Source organism: Aythya ferina (genome assembly GCF_964211825.1).
Source record: "Aythya ferina genome assembly, chromosome: 1".
Classification (NCBI taxonomy): Eukaryota; Metazoa; Chordata; class Aves; order Anseriformes; family Anatidae; genus Aythya; species Aythya ferina.
The window spans coordinates 195,991,884-196,000,270 of NC_140296.1; positions in this window are offsets into that span (position 1 = coordinate 195,991,884).

The following is an 8,387-nucleotide window of genomic DNA, read 5'->3' on the forward strand; positions in this document are numbered from 1 at the left end:
TGTCATGTTTTCACTACCTTAAACTCATATAATTGAGTTTGCATTTCAGCCTCTGGGATGCAGCACACACAGCAGACAGTTTGAGCAACTCTCTGATTAATCATCTCTGAGCTGAGACCTATTAAATGGTATTATGATTGTTTAAATCTTTGACAAGTGGTTAAACTTGTCTATTTGGTTTAATCTGAAAGAAACAGGAAATTGTCACTGTAGCACAAAGGATGATGAAAGAGGTTTGCAGACAAAAAAAGATTTATTTGTGAGGTCCACATGTCATGATATACAGCAACTGCAACAGAATCTTTTTCATTTGATCAATACAGAGAAGGAATGGGAAAAAGAGAAAGGTGGGGTGGGGTGGAGGAATTTTCCAAAGTAGCTAGCCTGGATGAGAAGTGACAGATGTCCCTCCAGATGAACATCATTTTTGGGACATCCTTTACAGTGCAACATTACTTGCAAATAGCTAAATAGCTTTTTGAAAGTAACTGCAGTTACATCATGATCTCACCACTGTTTTCTGTCACTCATTGCTCTGATAGAGCTGACTTATGCATGCTTGAGCCAGGAACAGATTTTGCAGTGCTAATTGGCTGTTAATTCTTATGTCTGTGCATTGCTGGGAAACATTAATTTTCTATCTGAATATCTCTTATTATTCTCTGTTAGTTCATAATATATATTTTTAAAATAAAAATTATGAAGTGAGGAATGAATTGTAGAGGGAGAAAAGAAGGAACTTGTGTGGCAATGGCAATGACTTCTGACAAGACCCAAGAGAGCAATTTCTGAGTTCCCCTGTGCGAAGCAATGAAGATAAAAAGTATTCGCTAAGATTAGGACAAGAAGAATGGCCACAGACAAAAGCAGGCATGTTCAGGCAGATGGCTACAAGCAAGTGCAGTGTTCCTTGAGTGGGACTGCAAGTCTGTACCCAAAAAGCTCTGAGCACTGCACAGGCTGAGGAACCAGAAGCATCATCCCACTAGTGAGTTTGCTTCCCACCAATCCCCTATTCACTGATGATACCCTAGAAAGTGTGGTTGTATGCACATGGAAACAAACCAGGGAAAACAGGAATGCTGTGAACATTCTCAATTGCCTCACTGTATGAAAGCAATATATCTAAGTATAGTGGTTTTTTTTGTTTGTTTTGTTTTAAATAATAATAAATATATTTATTTACTTATTTAGCATCTAGTTTAGGAAGGCCTGGGTCTCCCATAGAGTCCATGTCATAATTCTCATCCATCATGGGTGTTTCAAATATCCTAAAGCATGTCATGTGGGAAGTCTTCCCAGATCATTCTATAATCTCTTTCCATAGATGTACTCTTCACACCTGAGTACTTATACGGAACCTTCCCCAAAGTTCTTTGTGGGCAGAAAAGAGAATTGAATGAAAAGATATCACAACTAAATAGCTCATAAGCAGATTTGTATTAACTCCTCTTGCCAACCGCCAACCTCTTCTAAACTTTTTTTTTTTTTTTTTTTTTTTTTTTTCACAGACACTTTCTGGATGCTCCAAAATGCACTTGAGAATATATAACTTCTTGCAGCCTTAAACCCTGAATAATATAAATAAATAAACAAATAAATAAATAAAAACTAAATAATAATAAAAAATGCACATTTTACAGTTTTGGCTTTTGAGTTTTGAGGGGCACATTCACAGAATCACAGAATCACAGAATCAATCACATAACAGTTGAGGTTGGAAGGGACCTCTGGAGGTCATCTGGTTCAACTCCCTGCCCAAGTAGGGATGCCTTGAGCGGGTCTACTCAGGACCATCTCCAAGTGGCTTTTGAATCTCTGCCCAGGAAAGTGGTGGAGTCACTGTCCCTGGGAGTTTTCAAGGAAAGGTTTGACCTGGTGCTTAGGTACATGGTTTAGTGGGTGACATTGGTAGTAGGGTGATGGCTGGACCAGATGATCTTGAAGGTCTTTTCCAACATTAATGATTCTATGATCTCCAAGGAGAGAGACTCCACAGCCTTTTTGGGCAACCCGTGCCAGTGATCAGTCACCCTCACAACAATGAAATGCTTCTTTGATATTCAAACGGATACTCCTGAGTTTCAGTTTGTGTCCATGACTTCTTGTCCTGTTAGTGGACACCACTGAAAAGAGCCCTGCTCCATTTTCTCTGCTTCCTCCCTTCAGGTATTTATAGACATTGAATTCCGTGAGCCTCCTCTTCTGAGGCTGAATAGTCCCAGCTCTCTCAGCCTCTACTCATAGGAGAGGTGCTCCTGTCCCTTGGTCACATTTGTAGCCCTCCATTAGAGGCCCTCCATTATTGTGCTGTCATCACAATATCTTAAAAATATATATATTATTTAGTTATATTAAAAAAAAAAAGTACACTAAAAATAAAAATAAAAAGAACAGGAAAAAATAAAACTAAAATCACCCTTAGTTTTATAGATAGCACTGTGCATCTTAACCTCCAGGCCTCGGCCTGCAGTTTGTGAGATGGGCACTAGATGGCAATGCAATATCTAGGCTGGCAGTCTGAATTCTCCAAAACGCGTGTCCAGGGCTACTCACCATTGCACTGGGATTAGGGTAGATACAGTTGGACATGGTGAGACTTAAACTGCGGGTCCTTTATGCGCACTTATCTGCAATGCATCACCACCTCACACAGCTTAGTAGTGTTGCAACAATTACCTAATTAGTTCGTATATGCTAGCATACAGCTTCTAAGAGAACTAGATATAGAGAATGCTTACTTTACAAAGTTGCATTTCAGCTTCTGAAGAAATAATGAAATATTTGAACTTGGGTCATGTTCTCCCAGGCCTGTGAACAACATAAATGATGCTCCACTTACTGCTTGACAGCTTCTGCAGGCAGAGCATGCTCCTGGTACCTGCTCAAAGAGCCAGACTGACTCCTTCTGATGAAAGACATAACAAAACATGAAACACCCAACGCTCAGGAACCTCACTCACCACCCCTTGACATCAAAGAAACAACACCCATTTTCAAGATTCACCTTGTTTAATATCCCCACTCTCCAGCCTGAAAACTCATCTTTTCTTATTCTTTCTGCTTCCTGTGCCTGTGAAGATGTGAACATAACCTGCTTGAGCATTTAAATTCAGTTTTACTTAAACTGATGAAATGTTTAGAAATGTATATCTGTAACTGTGTACTTAAAATATTTGCTTAAATATGGTTACAACATCTGTTCTGGACTTTCAGTTGTAAATCAAGGCTCTAGACCTTAACCAGTATTATACCTTTATTATGGGATATGTTTTGGTTTTAGAGAAAAGAGGTCTTTTTTTTTTTTTTTTTTTTTTTTTTTAACTGGGAAGAACAAAAATATTACAATGCATGTAGCTAGACGAACGGATATATGTTTAAATAACACATTTACTCCAATATTAACAATACCTAGTTAACAGGGTAGCCATGATAGCAGCTTTGAATGACAGGAAATAATAATAATAATAGTAATAAAAAAATACATGTAAGCTTGACTTAGCCTACCTTTCAAAAATGTATCTTCAGGGTGTTCTGCAGGGGTTTGCAGGGGGTTTACAGGGAGCGGGAAATAATCCATTTCCGATCTCCATTTTCAAGGTAATAGTGCTGGCCCTGCTGAGAACCAGTACCTCATCAAGCTTTTTCTAAAAGTTAGATGACAGGTAGGTCAGGTGTAGCTGAAATTATGGTGGTTATGTCACTATTCACCTGTGGCCATAATTTATGGAAATAAAATATTTATCTGTGTGTGTTAATGAGTCTGTTTATTGTCTCTAACTATATATGAATACCTTGCAGAGTTATGAAGACAGAATAGCAGTCTCTTCTATTTAGAAAATCAAGCTTGGCACCTCTTGAGTTGTGGGCTATGATCTCTCATCCCAGTGAGATGATATCCTAATACTCAGGTGGGAGCACTTGTAACACTCAAGAGACCCTTTAAAATGATGAATAATCAGTGTTTTTTTTGTTTGTTTGTTTGTTTGTTTTTCAAAATCAACTTGAATTATACATATAGATGTTCAGAACTAGACTCTAAGTTATTCCTCAAAGAAATAAGAACCAAGACGTTACATCAGAAGTTATCTGTGTTGTAAACCAGACAAGGTGCCAAATGCTGGACTCGTCCAAGTTTTCCTCTCTGTTTCTATTTGCAAAATACAAGTGTGGATGTCCTGAAGATACAGTTTCCGTTGACCAGAGGAGAATACTGGTTGTCTCTATCTGATCATCACATCAAAATCCATCATGTTATGGAAGATTTTGGTAACAATTTTAGGATTAGGATTTAATCTTAAATGTTAGTCCTTTAGTACAAAACATTTCTTATGAACTTTTCATATATATAATTATCAAATTTGTCTTGTCACATGTTTTAAATAAGAAATCTCTACCTTTGACTACTGGATGAATTACTTTTTGGCATACCTGTCTTTTCCTGAAGGACAGAGAGTTTTGAAAAGCTTTACCCATACAAACTAAACTTGGCATCGAAATGATCCTGTGGGGAGCCGGTACAGTAGTGAAGGCTTTTGTGTTTCTGCATTTTAAATATTGATTTAGAAATTTGTATCCATTATTCAAATTATCTCTGCAAATATGCTTCACAGCAAGTCTTGCCTGATTGAAGCTTGGCATGTAGAATCTTGGCTTTCTTTCTGAAGACTAAGCTTTCATGCTGACTGCCTGAAAGGCATGGAGAGAGTTTACAGGCCTGAGGAGGTAGTGGAGGCATGTTAAAATGACAGATATACAACATGTATTAAACCTCCTCCATTATTGGCTTTCCCAAAGTAGATTTCACAGGCAGTGGCTATCACATGATTTCATGTCCAGTTGCTGACTCACCAGGGAGCACATGTAGCTGCTCATATATAAAATATTCTGTTGCTACTTCTGTTTTCATTGCTCTGTTTCCTCCAGCCGTGAGCAGTGAATGCTGACATTTTCTCCAGGCAGGCACAGACAACTAGCAAACAAAACACACAGGACACAAACCTGTTAAATAAATGCATTTTGAAGACAGATGCTGCACACATGGGATGATTACATTATGCCCACATAAAAATAAATAAATAAATAAATAAATAAATAAATAAATAAATAAATAAATTGCATCACCTGATAAGGCTGGTGCTCTTCATTACATCATATGCAAACACACTGGATATTGTACACTGCCTCACACCCTCCACCCACAACTTTGGTAATGTCTGTTTTCCATCTCTGTGCATGACTGTACCTGAAATCCCCAGCTACCCAGGATGGTAGGGTTGGATAACCGGTAATGATGCAAAAGAAACACATTTGGGAAATAACATGTCCCATAGCACTTCAGGTGGGCACAGCCCTATTCTCTGGATCAACTTTCCCATTGAACTCAACAAAACGAAAGTGAGAGGAATAGGGGGAAAACCCTACAAGCATGCATTGGATGCACTCCGCCTTTCCCTTCTGTGTGACTCAGCCCTGTATACAAGATTGGTAATGTCTCTAACTACCCAGCAGGACTTTTGCTTGAAGAACTCCACACTTCATTACAAAAACTTAATGTACAGAGCTTTTCCATTCAGGTTGTTAGTGATTTACTTAATGTGTGCCAAAAGTGGTGTTGAAGCACTGGCATGGCATGTTGAAAGGGAGAGCTGAAATGCGTGAGAGTGGGTAACCAGGAAGCAATGGCAGCCTGATGCACCCTGTGTGAAGGGTGCAAGAGTTTTCAGGCATTGTTGGTTTATGAGCTTTACAGAATTAGGAAAATGATTTGAAAAGATTCACAAATTTCTTGGCAGGATTGAGGGATTTTAATACCTGTGATAACAAAGTATTAAGTTGACTTTGACTCATTTTCCAGGTCACGGTCCCCAGTTTCTGGTTGTCAAGGTGGGCCTCAGATACACACTTTCCTCAGGCATCAATTCTGTCTTCCAGAGGTTAAACCTTCATTTACAGGGCTTTCAAAACCCAAACATTCAAAGACAAATGAACTCTGACGTACTGCTTACATGTATGAATCCTAGTCATTTTAAGGGGTGTTAACTAAGGATTAGCCAGCTGGATCTTGGGCCCAAGGCTCAAGTTGCTCTGGCTGTAAAGAGCATTGAAAATGCAACCCCAGGATGATTTATCTATCCATACCATCAAACCAAAAACAACAACTAGAAACTATAACCCAAAGCTAGAATATATTGGATGCCATTTAAATTGTATAAGCTTGGATAGCAGCTTATGTGTGAGTTAATGAAAATGATTAACCGGTCTGCTTTCAAATAGGTTGCCTGCTCCAGTTCCCACAAATTTATTGGAGATCATTCCATTAATACAGTCAGTGTTGGCTCAGGACCTTTTTGCCTTAAAGAAAGATTTCTTGCAAATAAATAAATAAATAAATTACTTTATCTCATTCTATTTGGAGATTGAATATTGGGAACCAGTAGTTTTGAAGGCGGTAGGCATTAAGTAAAGCTCCAAATAACACCTCTCAATATTTTTTTTTACTCTTTCTTGTATGCATTTTCCAATGAAAATAAGTGGTTTGTAGTCAAAATTTAATAAATGTACCAGCTTTCAACATTTGGAGAAAAAATAAATTGTACACTTCACATATTGTTTAGCTCTGGTGTGGTCATTTGATTCCTGAGGAATGAACACATTCTGTGTGTGTAGGACAAACTCTTCACCCTAAGAATTCAATATGGCAAACACCAGCTGTTTAAGGTTTTAGCCAATAGAACAGGAGGGAAAATAAATAAATAAATAAATAAAATTGAAAGAACTAGAAAGCTGTATTTACAGCTGCATTAGCACTTAATACCATGAATTTCTTTCAGACTCAGAAAAAAAATTGACCTTTAAGAGTAGCAAACTTGGACTTCAAATGCAAAACATGGCTTGATTATGAAAGCTCTGATATAAAACAGGTTTTATTCTTATAATGCTTGTCAAGTCCTTGGCTTGGAACTGCAAAGCTCTTTGGTTACTATGCTTTTCCAAGCAGACGATAAATCTGCCTGCTTTGTGTGGCTTGATGTGACAGCATGGCTCGTGCAATTCTTTTAAGCAATGAAAATATGCCAGAGACCACAAGATTGTGTCACAGATAAAGGAGCTCCTTCCTGCATTTTTTTTTCTTCACAGTGATGCTGAGGGGATTGAAATGCTCCTTGCCCATGCACATATGGTCATTTATTGATTGGCTCTACGGATCCAGTTACAGCAAATGACATTATGTGTCCTTCTCCCTAGTTAATTAATGAAATCCCCTTGGGCTGCCATAATTTCCATATTGAAGTGGTGGTTTGTGTGTAAGTATAATGACTAGTGCTGAAACAATCCTTTTAAAAGCAGAGGCATAAGGCCAAAGGCCATTTCCTACAATTAGATAATATAAAATCAAGTTTTATCAGGTGAGTTACTGTGGTCATAGAGATATGACCTAGGTTAATCTATAAGAAAAGACATTAAGATTTTACATCCCTTCTGCCTGTAGAGGTCTGGCATCTGGGAAGGGTGGAAAAGGCAGTTCCTGTGAACATCTCCTCGGCAGCATGTAAAGGCTGATGATCCATGTGTATCCTCCAGAGTCAAGTGACTTGGTTCTGACTGCAGCCTTGTCACGGTCCTGCCTTATGACTCCTTCTGCCTTTTATCTACCTTGCTGACCTAGATGGAGGCTGTCACATATATCTGAACAGTGGCGAGAACAAAGGACTTCTGTTCTTGCCTAGCACCTGTAAATGCTATTTTAGTGAAAACATGGAGGTGGTCGATACTCTTCAGTCAGAATCCATTGACTTTCATACAGAACTAAGGAAAGAGGAAAAATGAACCTGGTGAATTGCCTATGTCCGTCCTTGTGCATGCCCCTGCATGAACTGGGGTGTATCAAGTCTTTCAATTGATCCATGGTGTCCATGTCCTTGCTTTTGCTCTCTTCTAGTGCCTGCCACTTTGGTCATCCCAGGAGGCAGCTATACTGAAGTTTATCTCATCTAGTGTTATATGTCCTTAGCTATTATACTAGCACATTACACCCTCTTGATAACTAATGAACAAAAAGAGATACTTGTGAGTCATGATTCCTCTAAGATACTTAGGGCTTATTTTGTGATGAAACACAGCTGACAAAGGTTTGATTCTAACCCTTTAGCCAAGGAATTGAAAGACATAACTTTTACATATGTTGTCCGTCAAAATATTTGCTGGGTTTAAGGCTTCCAAGAACTAGAAAGTTTGGGTTTTTATTTTGGAATTAGTATTTCAAGCTTCTACGTCTTTCATGGGATCTAACTTCAGAATTGTCTATTCAGTGTGTTGCATCTGGCTTTAGATGCCTCCATCTGAGTGATTTCCTGACCAAGCTGACACCTCATGGCCACAATCAG